The sequence below is a fragment of the Hemitrygon akajei genome, chromosome 1 (genome assembly GCF_048418815.1).
Source record: "Hemitrygon akajei chromosome 1, sHemAka1.3, whole genome shotgun sequence".
NCBI lineage: Eukaryota > Metazoa > Chordata > Chondrichthyes > Myliobatiformes > Dasyatidae > Hemitrygon > Hemitrygon akajei.
This window is the reverse complement of record NC_133124.1, coordinates 214518877-214536925: the sequence shown is the minus strand read 5'-3', so window position 1 is coordinate 214536925 and position 18049 is coordinate 214518877.

Sequence of the window (18049 nt, the reverse complement as noted above, 5' to 3'; positions counted from 1 at the left end):
AAGACAATGACCCCAAGCATAAAGCCAAAGCTACACAGGCATGGCTTAAAAACAACAAAGTTAATGGCCCGGAGTGGCCAAGTCAGAGTCCAAACCTCAATCCAAATGAGAATATGTGGCTGGACATGAAAAGGACTGTTCACTCATGATCTCCATACAATCTGACAAAGCCTGTAAAGAAGAATGGGGAAAAATTGCAGTGTCCAGATGTGCAAAGCTGATAGAGACCTATCCACACAGACTCAAGGCTGTAATTGCAGCCAAAGGTGCATCTACCAAATACTGACTTGAAGCGGTGAATACTTATGCAATCAATTATTTTGTGTTTTATATTTGTAATTAATTTAGATCTCTTTGTAGAGATCTATTTTCACTTTGACACAAAAGCATCTTTTTCTGTTGATCAGTGTCAAAAAAGCCAAATGAAATCCATTGCGATTCAATGTTGTAAAGCAATAAAACATGAACCCTTCCAGGGTGGGTGAATACATTTTATAGGCACTGTAGCCCGTGCTTCCAGTCTATGCTAGCCAGCTACTTCTTCATCCTGTTGTAGTCTCCCTTGTTTAGGCATAAAACACTGGTTTTAGATCGAATCATTGAACCCTCCATTTGTATGAGAAATTCAATCATACTGTGATCACTCTTTCCAAGAGGATCCCTATTTACAAGATCATTAATTTTACCTGTCTCATTGCACAGGGCCAGGTCTCAAATTGCATTATCTTTTGTAGGTTCACTAACATGGGTTTTCATTTAAAACATCTTTTATTTGAGTTACAGAAATACAATTCTATGCTGAATGCAGTACCCTGATGTAATTTTCCAGCATCAATAGCTACAATGCAGGCAAGCATCAATTCTGTCTGTTGGCACTAAGTGCACAATATCTTAAAGAAAGTGCTAAATGAAATAGCTGCAAGCTGCTTCTGAAAACAGTGGACACAAAGGTGTGTCATCATAAAGGAAGCTGAAAGTGTTCATACATGTTAAGTGGTTTTCCATTCCCAAGTTTTTGAATTTGCATAATAAACAGGTCTTAATTATTTGTTAGAAGTTGGAGAAATGTCTAATGTTTCTTTCATGAATATTGACTAATGTGTGCTAATTACATTTCACACGGTTTTCCATTGATTGTAGAAGTAAACCAATGTCAGTACCTCCAGTTGAACTCTGTCTTTTTGTTTGTTTTCCCCTAGCTGAAAGTCTGTGGTTTTGTGTTGCTATGTGATCCTGACCCCACTCCTGCTCTACTCTGGTCCCTGTATTACTGAATACTCTATTTCTTGTCTGCTTCTCATTATTACTTGTATTGCTGCCATCTGTGTCTCATTGTGCTCTACCTATCATCTACCTCTCTGTTTATTGCTCAGTGTATTTCAGTCCTGTGTTTTCACCTATTTGTTGTCAGATTGTGCCAGTGAGTTTTCCCAAGGCTTTTCAGCATTGGTATCTGAACTCTGTCTGAATATTGACTCTGCCTGTCAACAACACCCTGGCGAAGCTACTGACCCAGGAACAGCTTCTTTCCAACTGTGATAAGACTGATGAATAGATCCTGACCGGGATCTGGGCCATACTTTCCAAATATCCGGAACTGACTCGCAATACCTTACTTACCATTTTCTAATTATGATTTATAATTAAAAATTTTATTATATTTAATTTGATTTGTATTTCAGGGAGCGCGAAGTGCAGAATCAAATATCGCTGTGATGATTGTATGCTCTAGTATCAATTGTTTGGTGACAATAAAGTAAAGTAAATTCCTGGTTCTGATTTTTGGATTTCTCTGGATGTTTTGATCTCTATCTGAACTTTGATGCCAACTTTGTTTGCACCTTGGGATTTGTTACTCAATTAATTTCACTGGGTCTGTGATTGGATTCCTGTTCCAATGGCTGTGATCGTGGCTGATCATCCACAATCAGTACCCCGTTCCTGCCCTCTCCCCATATCCCTTGACCCCACTATCTATAAGAGCTCTATCTAACTCTCTCTTGAATGCATCCAGAGTCTTGACCTCCACTGCCTTCTGGGGCAAAGCATTCCACGTATCCACCACTCTCTGGGTGAAAAAGTTTTTCCGCATCTCTGTTCTAACTAGCCTACCCCTTATTCTTAAACTGTGGCCTCTAGTTCTGGACTCGCCCATCAGCAGGAACATGCTTCCTGCCTCCAGTGTGTCCAATCCCTTAATAATCTTATATGTTTCAATCAATTTCCTTTCAAGGTTATTCACTGATTCCCTTCAAATATAATCGGCGGTATTGATCATTGTTCAATATTCTGTCATTCACTTTACTATTCAAATACACAAACACAGGAATGGGAAACTATTTCCAACAATATCAAATGGCACTGTATGGCTAGGTGGTCCTGCAGGGAATGCAAATCTACCACACATCACATGACCCATTGCTTGCAAGATAACATGGACCCAGTGAAAGTATTTTGCCAAGTACAACCTCCTGTACTCTCACTTATATTGTTAATGATCCAGTTACAATTTTACAGGACTCTTTGTGAAAGAAAACATGTTTACTTGAAAATGAGTGATGAATTAAATCCCATGCAAAAGATTTTAATGTTCAAACCAGGCACCCAGCAACCTTTTGTTCAGCAAGCTGGATATTCTGAAGTTTGGCATTAATCCTTTATTTCAAGCCATATCCATTAAATTAAAATTTAAAATCAGCAATATCAAATTGAAGTTATACAGTTCCTTTAATGGAGAAGAATAATTAGAACTAAACCATTGTGGGGTGCAAAGGTGGAAATAAAATCTTAGACAAAGAGAGACACTTTAAAGGCAAGAGTTGGAAGATAGATTTGGGGTCTAGGCAGATAAGGTAGATGATTAGGTTTAGAAAATGTTCAGTGATTTGTTTACATATAGCCATTGGTTGTCAGGCTACATGTATTCAGGTCCATGTTATCTTGCAAGCAATGTGGTGAGTGGTGGATACATGGAATGCTCTGCCCCAGAAGGCAGTGGAGGTCAAGTCTCTGGATGCATTCAAGAGAGAGTTAGATAGAGCTCTTATAGATAGTGGGGTCAAGGGATATGGGGAGAGGGCAGGAACGGGGTACTGATTGTGGATGATCAGTCATGATCACAGTGAATGGCGGTGCTGGTTAGAAGGGCCGAATGACCTACTCCTGCACCTACTGTCTATTATCAATTGTCTATTGAAATGAACTCTAGATGAGTGGTACATTAGTGATAATCATACCTGGAGCTGTACTCTTAACTAGAATGGCTAATTCAGGTTTATCAGGAAACCTGAACGATCCAACAGCAGGAGGACTAACTGGTTGTAAAACAGTCATGGTATCACATTAACAAGTTACCTTGCTTTGATATCTGACCAGAACTCTCATCTGGTCAGTTTGTAGAGTAGCAATTAGCATAACATTTAACAGCGTCAGTGATCTGGGTTAAATTCCTGCCATTGTCAGTAAGGAATTTGAATATTTTCTCCATGACTCTGAGTTTCCTCAGGATACGCGGGTTTCCTCTTACATACGGGTTAGGGTTAGTAAGTTGTAAGCATGTTATGTTGGCACCAGTAGCACGGTGACAATTGCGGGCTGCCCCCAAGCACATCCTTGGACTGTACTAGTTGTTAACACAATAGTGACATTTCACTGTATGCTTTGATGTACATGTGAAAATAAAGTTAATCTTTAATTGTTAAAACTCATAGTGCCCTAAGACTGCGAGTTACATATTACCTACAACTATCAATAGGTGTATTCCAAGTGTGAAGAATGGCTGAAGTGAATTCCACTTTTTCTCAGTTTTTTTACAGTTGCAGGAATGCAAGAAATAGAGGCAATTGGAACCATTTAGCTGCTCATGCTACTTTACCTTTCAATAATATCACTGCTGGTATTTTATTTCAATGTCCTCTCCTGGACCAAACTCTATCCTTTGATTCCTTTAATATCCAAAAATCCATCATTCTCAGTCTTAGATATACTCAGAAACTGGATATTCACAACCCTTTGTGGTACAGAACTCCAACAAATCACGATGCTTTCTTGGGTGAAGAAATTTCTTCTCCCTTCAATCCTGAATAGAAAAACACTTATTTTAATATTGAGATGCTTGATCAGCTTCACCAGGGAAAATATTATCCATAACATTTGTTCCATGTGGATCCAAAATAGGAGATGAGAAACCTCCTGCTTTATGTTCTTCTATCCATTCTATCCATTTTCTAGTAAAAAAATATTTGATGCTTGAGGAAAAGGTTTTTAAATAAGTTATTGAGAAGAATATAAAAGAAGGAAAGCTGGAATTACCAAGAGTAGATAACTGGAACAATTTCAGCTGAAATAGTTTCAAGTTTGAAATGTAAAAATTAATTCAAATGTTAAAGGTTTGTTGGATATTGTAAGCACAATATAATGAAGTGGAAAGTACAAAAGGAATGACTCAATTAAGAGTGTCAGGAAATGAATATCTCTGAGTGAGAATCTAACCACCTGCCCTGGACATTCAATAGCATAATTGCTGAGTCTCAACATGAATCTGCTGAGGCTCACCAGTAATCAGGCACATAGATCCAGTGGCGACTAAGAGCAGGTCAGAGGCCAGACATCTTATGGTGATTACCGCACCCATTGATACCCCAATGCCTTCCCATTATCTACAAGGCACAAGTCAGGAGCATGACAGAATACTCTCCACTTGCTTGTATGAGGACAGAACCAACAAAGCTCAAAAAGCTCAATGCATCCAGGACAAAAACCTGCCTTACTTATCTAAATATTCATTTCCTCCACCACCAGGCATAGTGACTGCTTTGTCCATAATCCACAAAATGAATTTCAATTACTTATGCAAACTAAATAAGAACATAAGAACCAGGAGGAGGAGTAGGCCACCTGGTCTGTCCAGCCTGCTCTGCCATCCAATAAGACTATGGCCGATCTGGCTTGGTCTCAGCTCCACCTACTTTCCTTTGCCCCATAACATTTAATTCCCCTGCTATATAAGTATGTAGTATATAAGTATATAAGTATACAAAAATCTAACTGTGACTTAAACATATTTAATGAGGTTGCCTGTATTGGGCAGAAAATTTCACAGATTCATTATTATCTGGGACAAGTAGTTCTTCATTTCTGTACCAAATCTACTCCCTGAATCTTGAGACTATGTGGTCTAGGTCTAATCTCACCTTCTTGTCTCTATCTTATCTCTCGCTTTCATAATTTTATATGTTTATGTAAGATAGTCTGTCATTCTTCTAAATTTCAGCAAATGCAAACTTAGATAAATCAATAGGCTAACCCCTCATCTCCACAATCAACTTGGTGAACCTCCCCTGCACTGCCTCCAAAGCCAGTATAACTTACTTCAAGTAAGGAGACCAAAACTGCCAGCAGTACACCAGGTGCAGCTCACTAGTACCTTGTACTGTTCCTGCTCTTAATTCAATCCCTCAAGCAATGAAGGCCAACATTCTATTTGCCTTCTTGATAATCTGTTGCATCTACAAACCAATCTTTAGTGATTCATGCACAAGCACTCCCACATCTCCAAAAGCACCCTGCAATCTTTCACCATTTAAATAAAAATCTAATCTTCTATTATTTCTTTCAAAGTGGATGACTTTGCATTTCACAGCATGGTAATCCATCAACCAACCCATGCCCACTCACTTAATCTGTCTGTATCTCTCTGCATCCTCTGCACAATTTACTTTTCCATTCAATTTACTCTTCAGCAAACCTAGATATGCGAGTTAGTCCCCTCTTCCAAATTATTAATGTATAAAGTGAACAGATGCAAGACCAGTACTGACATTTGTGGCACTCCACTCACTACTGATTGCCAATCAGAGAAATACCCATTTATTCCAACTCTTTGGATCATATTGATTAACCAATACTCTATTCAGGCTAATACATTACCCTCATTTCCATGCATCCCATCATATGGATAAGTCTTTTATGTGACACATTATCAAATGCCTTCAAGAAATCCAATTATAAACATCCACCTATTCCCTCCTATCCACTGCACTCAAACAGATCTGTCTTTCACGAATCCATGTCTGCCTGATAAAACATTTATATAACCATATAACAATTACAGCACAGAAACAGGCCATCTCGGCCCTTCTAGTCCGTGCCGACGCTTACACTCACCTAGTCCCACTGGCTCGCACTCAGCCCATAACCCTCCATTCCTTTCCTGTCCATATACCTATCCAATTTTACTTTAAATGACAATACTGAACCTGCCTCTACCACTTCTACTGGAAGCTTATTCCACACAGCTACCACTCTCTGAGTAAAGAAATTCCCCCTTGTGTTACCCTTAAACTTTTGCCCCCTAACTCTTAACTCATGTCCTCTTGTTTGAATCTCCCTTACTCTCAATGGAAAAAGCCTATCCACGTCAACTCAATCTATCCCCCTCATTATTTTAAATACCTCTATCAAGTCCCCCCTCAACCTTCTACGCTCCAAAGAATAAAGACCTAACTTGTTCAGCCTTTCCCTGTAACTTAGGTGCTGAAACCCAGGTAACATTCTCTATTCTGTTGATATATTTCCTATAATTCGGTGACCAAAACTGTACACATTACTCCAAATTCGGCCTTACCAATGCCTTGTACAATTTTAACATTACATCCCAACTCCTATACTCAATGCTCTGATTTATAAAGGCCAGCATACCAAAAGCTTTCTTCACCACCCTATCCACATGAGATTCCACCTTCAGGGAACTATGCACCATTATTCCTAGATCGCTCTGTTCTCCTGCATTCTTCAATGCCCTACCATTTATGATGTATGTCCTATTTGGATTATTCCTACCAAAATGTAGTACCTCACACTTATCAGCATTAAACTCCATCTGCCATCGTTCAGCCCACTCTTCTAACTGGCCTAAATCTCTCTGCAAACTTTGAAAACCTACTTCATTATCCACAATGCCACCTACCTTAGTATCATCTGCATACTTACTAATCCAATTTACCACCCCATCATCCAGATCATTAATGTATATGACAAACAACATTGGACCCAATACAGATCCCTGAGGCACACCACTAGTCACCGGCCTCCAACCTGACAAACAGTTATCCACCACTACTCTCTGGCATCTCCCATCTAGCCACTGTTGAATCCATTTTACTACTTCAATATTAATACCTAATGATTGAACCTTCCTAACTAACCTTCCGTGTGGAACCTTGTCAAAGGCCTTACTGAAGTCCATATAGACAACATCCACAGCATTACCCTCAACTTTCCTGTTCAAAAAATTCAATAAGATTTGTCAAACATGACCTTCCACGCACAAATCCATGTTGACTATTCCTAATCAGACCCTGTCTATCCAGATAATTATATATACCATCTCTAAGAATACTTTCCATTAATTTACCCACCACTGACATCAAACACTTCTATCTTATTTCACTATGCTCACTATTTCGAAGTTCAAAGGACACTTTTTATCAAAGTACATAAACTATATATACAGCCTTGAGATTTGTCTCCTTACAGGCAGCAACTAAACAAAGAAACCCAATAGAACCCAGTAAAAAAGATCGTCAAACACCCAATGTGCAGGGAAAAAACCATACAAATAATCAAAATCAATAACATTCAGAACTGAAGTTCACAAAAATAAATCCACAGCCATAAAGCCAGTCACTGTTGCAGCTGATCCAGGAGCACGTTAGTTGCAGGCCACTGACTCAACTTTGTGCAGAGGCAAGTAAATCTCATGGGGCAGCAAGCCGAAACTTGCTTCCCTGATCTGTCGCCTCCGGCCCCAACACCTTGACTTTTTCAATCTGGTCTGGTGGTTAAATAGGCAACCTTGGGTTATTCCTTGCTCTTGGACCTGAGACTAGGTCCCGCTGCCTCGATTCAGCCTGTACCCACCATGCCACAACTGTCCTGCACCTTTGAGACTTCAGTTAACACCATATAAATGCCAGGTCATACAAGAGGTTCTAAAGCTAAACTCCTGAAGGGAAGATACAGGCTACTTATTGTAGTGATTGTATCTGAGAAAAAGTGTGTTTAATAGAGTAATTTATAATTTTGTTTTGTTTGCTATCAGCAAGTTGCTACTGTGCTTCACTAGAACCATCTTAAACTATTTCTTCCTTAATGATAACAAAGCATTTATCCAACCACAGACTTGAAGCTAACTGGCCTATGGTTTTCCAATGCCTTTAAATATTTAGTTGAAGGGGCCAGGAGATATTATGGGTTATGACTTGAGGGAAACCAGTAGGTGGTGGTATTCCTATGTATTTGCTATTTTTGTCCTGGCACTAAACAGAGGTGCTCTGAAAAGCCCAAGTTCAATTACTTGGCCAATATTTTCAGGAAAATAAAGAAAGCTTCTCTGGACTTTGAAACTTGGAAAAAAGTTGAAAACAGATGACATTACTAATGATGCCACAATTGATGATCAACTCTGCTTGCATCAAGTGCATCGGATGGAAATGAGTAAGAGGTTTGAAAACCAGCAAATGGATTATTTTTTAAAAAAATATTGAGACAAGTGTAATTTCATTGAGAAAACATTTGCACAACAGCACATTCTGTAGTTCCTAACCCCACCCTGACTGTTATTTCTGTGTTTCCTTGTATCATGTGCCTTTAACTAGAGTCAATTTAGTTGAAAAAGAACCAGTGACAGATATTCCAAAAGTTTTTTTCAATTTTCCATTGAGTTTGATCAACCCCATATAATCTTTTTGGACTGATTCCAAAATTTAAACCATTTAATACATATTTTTAATGAGCTTCCCTGAAAAGGGGAGTCACATTCACTTCACTTTCCCTTGACAGGATTTGCCAGAGCATATTCCTATATTAACAAGACAGCTTATCAAAGCTCGATATGTCAAGAGATGTCACCCTGGGATCAATTAGTGTCATAATAACAAAAGCAAGGGGAAACATTAACAGAGAATTAGCAGAATAAGAGTCTGTGTCAAAATACATTCCAGAATTGGTTTTCTAACACATTTCTGGCACTCTAAAGTAAATACCAAACTATTATTCAGATTTTATGGATCAACTCTGATGCCACAATGGAATATTGGAGCCACAATCATTCAGCCATTGAATCAGCATTAAGTGCCAGACTTCCTCTCAAAATCTGAAACTTACTAATATACTGTGTGTGGAAGACCAAACAGAAGCACAATCTATTTTTATTGGGAATCCCCAGCATTAAATAAGAATAAAGAAATGTATGATTTTAATGGGGCTGGTTTGATAAAGATATAAGATGTATTATTTTTAATTCCTTACATGCTTTAATTAACTGAAAGTGTTTAAATATATATATATTAATATCAGCACTATTTACAGGGTATTGAAATCCTGGACAGCTCTTACAGTTGGCAAAGCCTTCCCCTCAGCTTTGCTGTCAAAGGCCACCTGGAGGTGGACCTTCCTCATTGTTCTACCCACAGCCTTGTCACCATGTAGAGTGAGCTGAATTAAGAAATACACAGGGCAGGCAAGGTAGTCTCTCCACATCTAGCCCAGATATGTGCATTGACAGAATGGATCATCAAAATCCACTGTATTTGCAAAAAGCAAACATGGGCAGTTGGGGCATGTGTATCACTCTGACTACTTGCCAAGTCAAAAGCTGAGGAAACTTCACTGTTCTCCTTGTCTCACTCCTTTATCCCTACAATGGTCTGTCCATTACTTAATTCATTGCCAAAATGTGTGTGTTGCTCATTGGCTTGAAGAGATGATGCTGGCTGCCCTCTTTAAACATTGCTATTTTTGTATTAAAGGTAATCCCAAACAACTCTGTAAGGAAGGAAACTCCATATTTCTAGACCAGGAACAAAATAGAGAAAGAGATGTAGATTTGAGTTGCAATAAAAACAGATCAATGCACAGATCAAACAACGCCTGTGGAAAGAGAAATGATGAGAGTTTGAGGTCTGAGACCTTTGTTCAGAAATGGGAAAGAGTTCTGATTTCAGATTTTCAGCCTGTGTAGTCTTTTGCTTTTAAGTTATGCTAACATATGTCTCAGCTAGAAAATTGTAAGTGACAGTATTACCAAGCACTTTCTGGCCTTGCATAACCAATACATAAAAAGGCCAAGGGCCAAGGCTGGAAAATGGAATTGTTATAAATATGTTTTTGATGGATAACATGGACAAAGTGTGCTGTAGGCCCACTTTCTTTCTTTTATAGCTCCACGATCCAATCTTTTATATCTCAGAGATTTTAAAGAGGACACTCTGGTTGTAATTTTTTAAAGCTATAAACATCCTGAATTCTTCTCCACTATTTAAGGAAGAGAGAAAATTGAAAACTACCAACCTGTTAGTCTAACTTGAATGGAAGGCATAATATAGGAATCTATAGAAGAAGAAACAGCATGAATCTTTCAGGCTGAAGACCCTTTATCAGAATTGGAAAAAGAAGAAATTACTTAGTTTTCATTTGCAGAGAAGACAATAAAGGGATGGATAGAGCAAAGGGAATACTTTTGATATGGTGAAGCCAAGGGTGCTATGGGGATAAACTGTAGATGGAGACATCCAGTAATAGTTAATGAATAGATTAGACAAAGAGTGCATGAACAAAGCAACATAAACAGTATGAAATGAGGACAGTTGGAGAGAACACAAATAAAGGAACATAATTGATTCTTCACCTCACAATCTACCATGTTATGCTCTTGAATCTTATTGTTTACCTGCACTGCAATTTCTCTGAGGCTTTATTCTCCATTCTTTTACCCTGTACTACCTTGATACACTGTGTAAAGAATTGATCTGTGTGACCAGTATGCAAAACAAGGTTTTCACTGTAGTGCTGTATGACTCTATTACACATGACAATAATGAACTAATTCCAGTTCCAAATGCTCCACCACTTGGTGGTGCCTGATGGTGGGAGAGAGGAAAACTGAATGAATATTAACTAATCGATGACCTGCAGCAAAGCTGACTAGTTCTGATGCAGATGGAGAAAACAAGTTACTTGAAGTTGTAGAATTTGACACTGAGTATGGAAGGCTGCAACATGTTCAGGTAGAAGGCTAGATGCTTTTCCTCAAGTTTCCATGGGGCCTTTTCAAAACAGTTCAGGAGGCTATAGACAGACAGGTCAGAATGAGAGCGAATGGAGAATATGATGAGAAAGTAATGGGAAGTTCAGTCACTTTGGCAGTGTGAACCCAGATACACTGCAGTGTTCCCCAAGCTATTTTTGGTTTATCCATTTTTTTTTGGAAGCCACATCAATAACAGCAAGTGCAGTAGATTAGACTCGAAGAAGTGCAAATAAATTACTTGTTTCACTTGCACTTGAGTCTTCACACAGTGAAAAGAAAAGGTAGGTCCATTCATAGAAGGTACTGCAAATACTTAGAAGGCAGCGAGCATCTGTAACAAGAGGAACAGAATTAACGCTTCATGTCAAAGACTCTTTGCTAGAGCCAGGACTCCCACCCTACCTGGTTTTGATTATCTGTAAAATAATGAACAATACTTTGACATGTTTCATTAGATACTCAGGGGAACTTGAAAATCATAATGCCAATATTGCAAAAGTCATAGAATTTTAAAAAAATTTCTGCAGGAAATTAACAAATGTTGCATTTGATGTACTGTTTATTTGAAATTTACAGCATTTAAAGATCAAGGATTAATAACTAAATCTAGCTGAATAATTTCATTTTTAAAATTACATCTTACAAATTTCTATTCCTATTCAAGGATCATTTTCCCCAAACTATACTGAATTTTGCTTGGATAGACAGGAAATTTAGATAATCTGTGACCTCCAGTAGTTTTTCACTGATTGTTGTTTTGCTATGGAGCAGATTTAACTGTATCAGCTTGGAACATCTTGTAGAACCAGTACAGAACCAAAACTGCGTACACTGAATGCACAATGTCTGCTCATCTACAGTTATAGCTGATACCCAATATACTGGAAGCCACAGAATGTGTCCTTACAGTTGACTGTACGCCTTATGAGAATTTACGCATCCTGTGCAGCAAGGTTGTTATGGATAATTATTAATTATTCTACCATTAATGGCTGCCAATTCAGATAGGCTGGCAGTTTCCCCAAGGAGAACTGACTGATGCATGATTGCTAGGTAACACATTGAACTATAGTGGTTCTTGATTACATCAAAGACTTAAAAGTCATACACCAAAGCTTGAATTGATAAAATGCCAGAAGAATTTTCATAAATCCTGTTTTATGGAAGCCCATCCAGTGAAAAGTAGGTCATATGAAACCTTTAAGCTTCAGGGTCACATTTCTACTAAATATGAATACTTCACAGCCAGTTCAGTGAAGACTGGGCAGATCTCTCTGCAGGCACAAGAAAGCCTTCTTTAGATAGTAAGATTTAGTTTTATACTGATTTTCTAAATGTTGGTCTAGGTTCCATGAATGCTCTTCTAACTTTTACAAATGATTGCTTTTCCACAAAGCAAATTTGGACTTCCTTACACCATTTGTTAATTTTTTTTAATGAATATGTATATAGATGTTACAGAGCTTCTCCTTCCTAGATAGGAGTACAGGTCGGGAAAGAAATATTAAGTAGCCTTGTAACCTGTTCCTAGATTTGCGAGTCTGTTTAAAAAATGCATGGCCTACTACTTTGTGGTGGGTCACTATGATCGTCATAATTGCATGTCTCAATTGCCTGCTGCACTCCTACCTTCCATCAGTTTCACCATGCTTTAAAGATAAACAAGTAACCTGGAAATACCTGATGCATATGGGATCTTTAAGATCTTTAAACCAGCTCCACTCTGCCACATTATTGTGGTTATAATCTGAAATATACTGTCTGAAAAGGTGGCGAAAGCAGGTACTCTCACAACACTTAAGAAACATCTGCATGAACACTTGGACTGTCATGGTGTAATAGGCTACAGACAAAATGTTGTAAGATTCTATGATTCTCTAAGAATCCAGTAAATCAAAATGCTGAAAATCTTTTCCATATCCAGTCATTGACTAACAATCTTTATGCATTTCTTAAGTGCTCTCTTGCATGTTTACCTATCAAGTCAAGTCAAGTAGGCAGTTATTAAGTTGCAGTGGATAATTTTGCAAATAGTTGTGAAGGTCATCTATACAGTTTTTGTCAAGAGTGGCAGCAGTTTGGTCCAGCTGGCTGCTTGATAAGACCAGAAGCATTTGTGGAATAACAAAGGTGGGTTGTGGATGTTATCATGATCTGTGATTCATGCTATCACTCCTTTGAAGTGAGAAATCATCAGTCCTGAAAATCTGCTAGAGGATAGATTGCTGTAATACTTTGAAACCCTGTCTAATACTGGAAGCCAGCACCACGAGAGCAGCAGTAGATCAGTGCTTCTATTATATGCACTGTTAGTTATGTAGCTTATGCCTGGGTTGGAATAAGCAAAAGTATTGATATTCAGCTGCTTCCCATCTTTATCCTGGAAGGGAGAGTTCTAGGTACAGCACAAGCCCCTGTCCAAGGCTAGAATTGGACTTCTTCATGCTTTTAGAAATCGCACACAGAAATTTCCCAACAATCTCTATATCAGTACCATTTGTTATTGTTTCAAAATGCCTGCTGCATTTTGAAATGATAATAGAGAAGCACAAATCTGGAAAAGAGTACAAGACCATCTCAAAAGCACTGAACATTCCTCAAAGCTCAGTCGTACATCGTGAAAAAGTGGAAAAAAGTATCAAAGCTTGACTAGGTCAGTCTCCCCTTATAAACGAAGTCTCCAGAAAAGAAAGCACTTGTAAGACAGGCTACTGTGACTCCAACAGTCACTCTGAGTGAACTGCAAAAATCAGTGGCTGCAAGTGGAGATGAAGTTCATGGTTCCACAGCCTCTAAAGCCTTGCACAAAAAGGGTATTTATGGAAGAGTGGCAAGGAAGAAGTCCTGGCAAAAGGAAGCATGACTTTGCAAAACATCACTTAGAAGATACTGTAAAGCTGTGGAAGAAGGTCTTGTGGATAGATGAGACTGAAGTGGCACTTCTGGCCTCAACATTAGTCATAGAGAAGTACAGCAAAGAAACAGGCACTTCAACCCATCTTGTTCATGATGAAACCATTTATACTGCCTACTCCTGTTCACCTGCACCAGGTCCATAGCCTTCCATTCCAAACTTCTCTTAAACATTGAAATCGAGTTTGCATGCACCACTTGTGCTGGCAGCTCATTACACACTCTCACTACCCTCTGAGTGAAGAGGTTTCCCTTCATATTCCCCTTAAATTTCTTACCTTTCACCTTTAACCCATGACCTCTGGTTGCAGTCACACCCAACCTCAGTGCAGAAAGCCTGCTTGCATTTACCCTGTCTATACCCCTCATAATTTTGTATCCCTCTATCAAATCTCCTCTCATTCTTGGATACAGTCCTAACCTATTCACACTTCCTTTATAACTCAGGTCTTCCAGGCCTTGCAACATTCTTGTACATTTTCTTTGTACTCTTTCAACCTTTTTCAATCAACTCTTTCAACCTCTTTCAATCTTTCCTGTAGGTAGGTGACCAAAACTACACACAATACTCTAAATTAGGTATCACCAATGTCTTTGGACTCTGGCATGGAGTCAGAGGAATGGAAAATTGCAAATACTACTCCATTCTTTAAGAAAAGAGGAAGACAGCAGAAGGGAAATTATATACCAGTTAGCCTGACCTCAGTGGTTGGGAAGATGTTGGAGTCAATTGTTAAGGATGAGGTTATGGAGTACTTGGTGACACAAGACAAGATTGGACAAAGGCAGAATGGTTTCCTTAAGAGAAATCTTGCCTGATGAACTTGTTGGAATTCTTTTGAGGAGATTTCAAGTAGGACCGATAAAAGGGATACAGTGATTATTGTATATTTGGGCTTTCAGAATGCCATTGATAAGGTGCCACACATGAGGCTGCTTACCAAGTTAAGGCATTACAGGAAAGTTACAGGCATGGTTAGAGCATCAGCTGATTGGTAGGAGGCAGCAAATGGGAATAAAAAGGATCCTTTTCTGGTTGGCTGCCAGTGACTAGTGGTGTTCCGCAGGGGTTGTGTTGGAACCTCTTCTTTTTATGCTGTATATCAATGATTTAGATGATGGAATAGATGGCTTTGTTGCCAAGTTTGCAGATGATACAAAGATTAGTGGAGGGGCAGGTAGTGTTGAGGAAACAGGTAGGCTGCAGAAGGACTTAGACAGATTAGGAGAATGGACAAGTGGCAAATGAAATACAAAGTTGAAAAATGCATGGTCATGCACTTTGGTAGAAGAAATAAATGTGCGGACTATTTTCTAAATGGGGAGAAAATCCAGAAATCTGGGATGCAAAGGGACTTGGGAGTCCTTGTGCAGAACACCATAAAGGTTAACTTGCAGGCTGAGTTGTGGTGAGAAAGGCAAATGCAATATTAGCATTCATTTCTAGAGGTCTAGAATACAAGAGCAGGGATGTGATGCTGAGGCTTTATAAGGTACTGGTGAGGCCTTACCTTGAGTATTGTGAACAGTTCTGGGCTTCTCATCTAAGAAAATATGTGCTGCCTTTGGAGAGAGTTCAGAGGAGGTTCACAAGGATGATTCCTGGAATGAAACGGTTATTGTACAAGGAACATTTGATGACTCTGGGTCTGTACTCACTGGAATTTAGAAAGATGAGGGGGGATCTCATTGAAATCTTTTGAATGTTGAAAGGCTTAGACAGAGTAGATGTGGAAAGGATGTTTCCCATGGTGAGGAAGTCTAGGACAAAAGGGCACAACCTCAGGACAGAGGGGCCCTTGTCCTAGACAAGAACAAGGACAAGGACAATGTCTCTAAAACAGAGACATGGAGAAATTTCTTTAGCCAGAGGGTGGTGAATTTGTGAAATTTGTAACCACAGGCAGCTGTGGAGGCCAGGTTGCTGGGTGTATTTAAGGCAGAGATTGACAGGTTCTTGATTGGACATGGCATCAAAGGTTACAGGGAGAAGGCCCAGGAGTGGAGCTGATGAGGGGAGAAAAAGATCAACCACAGGGAGAAGGCCCAGGAGTGGAGCTGATGAGGGGAGGAAAAGATCAGACATGATAGAATGACAGAGCAGACTCAATGCGCCAAATGGGCTAATTCTGCTCCAGTCTTATGGTCTTACACAACTTCAACATAACATCCCATCTCCTGTACTCAATACATTGATTTATGAAGGCCAATGTGCCAAAAGCTTTCTTTATGACCCTATCTACCTGTGACACCACTTTCAGCGAATTATGGACCTGTATTCCCAGACATCTATGTTCTACCACACTACTCAGTGCCCTACTGTTCACTGTGTAGGACTTACCCTACCAAAGTGCAAAATCTCACACTTGTCTGCATCAAATTCAATCTGCCATTTTCAACCAATTTTTCCTGCTGATGCAGATCCCTCTGCAAGCTATGATAGCCTTCTTCGCTGACCATTACACCCCCAGTCTTGGTGTCATCTGCAAATTTGCTGATCCAGTTAACCATATTATCATCCAGATCATTGATAAAAATGATACACAGCAAAGGACCCAGCACCGATCCCTACAGTGCACCACTAGTCACAGACCTCCACTCAGAGAGGCAAGCCTCTACTACCACTGCCTGGCTTCTTCCACAAAGCCAATGTCTAATCCAATGTATTATCTCATCCTGAGTGCCGAGTGACTGAACCCTCTTGACCAACCTCCCATGTGGGACCTTGTCAATGCCTTACTAAAGTCTATGAAACCAACATCCACTGCCTTGCCTTCATCCACTTTCCTGGTAACTTCCTCGAAAAACTCTATAAGATTGGTTTGACATGACTTACCACACAGAAGCCATGCTGACTATCCTTAATCAGTCTTTGTCTATTTGTATTTCCAAATACCTATATACCTGGTCCCTTAGAATACCTTCCAATAACTTTCCCACAATTTATGTCACTCTCACAACCATGCAGCATTAACTAACCTTCCTGCTAAGCTATTATTCCCCCTCCAGTTCAGGTGCAAACCATCCCTTCTGTACAGGTCCTGGCTTTTCTGGAAGCGAGCCTGATGACCCTAAAACCTTATGCCCTCCCTCCTATACCAGCTCCTTAGCCACGTATTAAACTGTACAACTTTCTTTATTCTGGCCTCACTAGCACGTGGCACAGGTAGAAATTCTAAGATCACAAGCCTGGAGATACTGCCCTTTAACTTAGCACCTAACTCCATGAACTTCCTATACACTCATGACAACCTTGTCACTCATCCTACCCATGTCATTGGTATCTACATGGACCATGACGTCTGGCTGTTCACCCTCCCATTTGAGAATGCGGAGGACTCCATCTGAGAGGTCCTGGGCCCTGGCACCCAGGAGGCAATATATCATCCGGGAATCTCATTCTTGCCCACAGAACCTCCTGTCTATTTCCATAACTAACAAATCCCCTATCACTTTAATGTACCTCTTCTCTCCCCTTCCCTTCTGAGTCACAGAGACAGAATCAGTGCCAAAGACCCGACTGCTGTGACTTTTCTCTATTAGGTCATTCCTCTTCACAACAGTATCCAAAGTGATATACAGTACCTGTTGTTGAGGGGGATGGCCATAGGGATACTCTGCACTGGCTCCTTAACCCCTCTCCCCTTGCTGGCTGTCATCCAGTTTTCTGTGTCCTGCACCTTGGGTGTAACTACCTCTCTATACATCCTATCTATCACCCCTTCAACCTCCCGAATGATCCAGAGTTCATCTAGTTACAGCTCCAACTCCTTAACATGGATTGTTAGAAGCTTCAGCTGGATGCATTTCTTGCAGTTGTAGTAATCAGGGACACTGGAGGTCTCCTTGCCTTCTCACATCCTACAAGAGGAGCATTCAACTCTCCTGCCTGGCACCTCTGCAGTCCTAATTGAGCAGATATAAAAATGGGAAGGGGGGTAAAAAAACATTACCTGGAGCTTTTCTTTCTCTGACTGAAGTCTCTCTTCGCTGAAGCCTTGAAGAGCTAAAGCCTTAAGATCACCACTTTAACGATGGCTGCAATGC